Source organism: Carlito syrichta, unplaced genomic scaffold, assembly GCF_000164805.1.
Source record: "Carlito syrichta isolate Samal-C Ts95f unplaced genomic scaffold, Tarsius_syrichta-2.0.1 Scaffold308158, whole genome shotgun sequence".
Lineage (NCBI taxonomy): Eukaryota > Metazoa > Chordata > Mammalia > Primates > Tarsiidae > Carlito > Carlito syrichta.
This window is the reverse complement of record NW_007252254.1, coordinates 969,693-973,429: the sequence shown is the minus strand read 5'-3', so window position 1 is coordinate 973,429 and position 3,737 is coordinate 969,693. Positions and strand designations below refer to the sequence as shown.

At 47.6% G+C, this 3,737-nt stretch overlaps 1 protein-coding gene across 1 annotated transcript in view; it reads left to right on the top strand.

Moving 5' to 3' along the window:
- The window catches only part of EFHD1 (EF-hand domain family member D1), a 45,053-nt gene that overhangs the window by 32,103 nt on the left and 9,213 nt on the right, over positions 1-3,737 (top strand). The window lies entirely within an intron of this gene.

The window sequence follows — 3,737 nt, the reverse complement described above, 5'->3', positions numbered from 1 at the left end:
CCCAGGCGGGTCTCGAACCCGCGGGCTCAGGCAATCCACCCACCTCAGCCTCCCAAAGTGTGGGAAGACAGGCTGAGCCACTGAGCCCGGCTCTCTCACATCTCTTACATGCTACTTGGAGACGGTTTAATCATCTTTCTGTTACTCTGAAAGCCTGAATTCCTAGTGCTCTCATCTGACAGTGTTAGGGACAGACTAGATGCTCACTGTGCCTTAAACTCTGGTGTCATGTACCTAATCCTGAAAGTGGTTTGGCCCTTCCTTCCTGATTTAACATTGATTCAGCCCATATCCAGCAAAGCCAGGCACTATGTTAAGCTCTAAGATACAACTCCTTTCGAGGGTGAAGTGGACAAAACGTTTTCCCTTCCTGGAGCACACAACACAGTCCAGTGAGGAAAGCAAACTCCACATTGATAGAGCGGAGGGAAGGGTTAAGTCTGCTGGGATGTGCCCTCTCCACTCATCAACTGAGTCAATTTGCAAATTTGCAGTTCTCTTGTGGTGCCTTGGGAAAGGCCCTAGGGTTGAGAACCTGAGGTTAGCAGGACACTGTTTCCTTTCCACTGCTGCAGGGTAGTGTGCTAAGTGTTCCAGCTGAAGTATGTCTGAGTCTCTGGGAACATCTTACCTGGGCATTCAAGGCCTGTTATAATCTGCCTGTCATCTCTAATCCAGCCTCATCGACCCCTTTCAAATGTCGCCAGGCCTTCTCACAACTGTGCCTGCCGTTTCCTCTGCTAGAACACCCCACCCAAATGCCTCTGCCTAGAAACTCTACTCCTTCGTCCAGACCCACATTAAAGAGTTGTCTCCCCTGACCAGCCAGGCCAAGAAAGTCCATCCTCTTCTGTGTGCCTCTGAATTATCATTGATCTGTTCAAGGCACTCTTGGATGCTTTTGGCAAAAGTATACATTGACCCAACTTTTTTTAGTGCAGTCTGTAACTAGCTGTTAATAGTTATTAGGGGGATTCCCCCCACAAAAAGTTATTATTTTTTAGAGGGTGACCCCTTGTAGTATAGGTTTCCCCTAATAGGTAAGTGTTCTAGGAACCCACTGGCATCAGTGGACCAGCTAGTGTTGTTGTGAGAGGCTGCATTCAGCTTCAGTGCAATTTTTTGGAGATCCTTTCAATGTGCTTGCCTACTTCATGATGGGTGATTTATAAGTGCACCTGCCCACACCGTGCTGAGCATTCAGCAGTTTCTTACGAAAAATAGCATGACCCCCATGCCCCACCCTCCCTATTCACCGAACCTCGCCTCGTGTAACTTTGTTTTGTTTCCCTGAGTAAAAAAGTCCTCAAAGGGAAGCGTTTTGCCATTGTGGAAGAGGTGAAACAAAAAATGGCAAAGCACTGAAAGACATCAAAATTGACAAGTCTAACAACTGTTTTGAGCAATAGAAAATACATCTCAATACGTGTATTGCATCAAACAGAGAGTATTTTGAAGGTGACTGAAGTTTAAACATGTAAGAATAAATATACAATTTTTTATAAATAAATTCCATTTTTTTGTCTTTTTTTTTTTTTTGGCTGGGCGTGGTGCCTCATGCCTGTAATCCCAATACTTTGGGAGGCAGCGGCAAGAGGATTGCCTAAACCCAGGGGTTTGAGACCAGCCTGGGCAACTTGGCGAGACCTCATCTCTACAATAAATCAAAAATTAGGCATGGTGGCGTGTGCCTATAGTTCAGCTACTTGGAGAGCTGAGGTGAAAGGATCACCTGAGCCCAGCAGATTGAGGCTGCAGTAGCTATGAGTGTGCCATTGCATGCCAGCCTTGGTGACAGAGTGAAATTCCAACTCAAAACAAAAAGCAAAAAAAAACAGGCACAGGGGCTCACCCCTGTAATCCCAGCACTTTGGAAGGCTGAGGTGGGAGAATTACTTGAGGCCAGAAGTTTGAGACCAGCCTGAGCAACAGAGTGAGAACTTATCTCTACAAAAAAAAAAAAAAATCACAAAAATTAGCCAGGTGGTGGTGCACACCTGTAGTTCCAATTACTTGGGAAGCTGAGGTAGAAGGGTCAATTGAGCTCAGGAAGTGAAGGCCATGGTAAGCCGTGATTATGCCATGCACTCCAGCCTGGGAGACAGAGTGAGACCCTGGCTCAAAAACTAAAAAAAAAGAATGAGATGAGACAAAACAATATGTTTGAAACCTAATTTTGGGCCAGGTGTGGTGGCTCACGCCTATAATCCCAACACTTTGGGAGGCTGAGGTGAGAGGATTGCCTGAGCCCATGGGTTTGAGACCAGCCTGGGCAACTTGGCGAGACGTCATCTCTACAATCAAAAAAATTAGCCAGGCATGGTGGTGCATGCCTATAGTTCCAGCTACTTGGAAGGCCGAGGTGGAAGGGTCGCCTGAGCCTAGCAGGTCGAGGCTGCGGTGGCCGTGAGCATGCCACTGCACTCCAGCCTGGGCGACAGAGTGAGACTCCAACTCCAAAAGGAAAAAAAAAAAGAAACCTAGTTTTGTTAAATATGAAATACAACCTAAATAATTATATGCCAAAGTATTAGTAATAGTTATATATCTGAGAGATTTATTTTATATTGCTATAATGTTTTAAAATGAGTGTGCATTATTTTTATAACCAGAGAAAAGATGAAAAGAATAACAATTAAAAAACACTTTTTTCAACTCGTTATGTTTATACGTCTGCCTCCTCTCCCAGACTCAAAGGCAGAGTAGGTGTGTTATCTTTGTAATTACAAGTGCCAGGTGTACAATGGCCCTCAATAAAGGTTTGCATGAGTGACAAATGGAGGGTGTCATCGTTGGAATTTGGGAGAGGGCCATAAAGGACCTGACACTTGTGACAGATGTTCTGAGATGAAAGAGGAGTCACCTTGTAATCAAGGAAGGGAAGGCGTTCAAATCGTGGGAACGGCAGGAGGAAGGGCCCCCGAGGCATGGAGGGTGAGGCGTTTCTGGAGGCTGGAGAGGTGTCTTGATGTGGTGAGGACTGTGAGGGAGCAGGACTGGTGACGTGGCTGGAAGCCAAGATGAAAATGTAGAGACCAGGGAACTAGGCCAGCACTTGCCACCGTTTGGCATGCCTTGGCACATGCTCTAGGTGACCCTGAGGTAGAATGGCTCCTAGACACACTGGACACAATTGGACAGGGAGCTCTGGTCTCCCCAAGCCTGAGGAGAGCCCCTCTTCAGACACCTGGTTGGGAAGGTCAGGCCTTCCTCAGCCTGCTGAGTGTCAGAACCACCTGCAGGCCAGCTTCCCAGGCCCCACCCAAATCCACCTGGGTTTCTCCAAGGTGGGGTGCAGCATACATGTAGGTGATCAGGTTGTTCAGGTGATTGTCACGCACAGCTGCAGGTGCTGGGGAGCCCTGGGAGGTGTTGGAGCTGTGAGGATGGACTTGTCTGGGGAGAAACTGGACTCAGGGTGGCTTCCACAGATGCCTGGAGAGGGATTGTAGGTCTAACAAGGGTAGTGACCACAGGGCTAAGGAGATGAGGATGAATTGAGATCTCTCTAGAACCCTCAGTATTGATGCCCATTCAGCCATGAGGGCTGTGAGGAGAGGAGCTGATAATACATATATATATATATTTTTTATTGGAGTCTCACTCGGTCTCACTCGGTCACCCAGACTGGAGTGCAATGGCCACTCTGGCCACTGCAGCCTCGCTTGCTGGGCTCTGGCGATCCTTCCGCCTCAGCCTTCCAAGTAGCCAGAATTACAGGCATGTGCTACCACGTC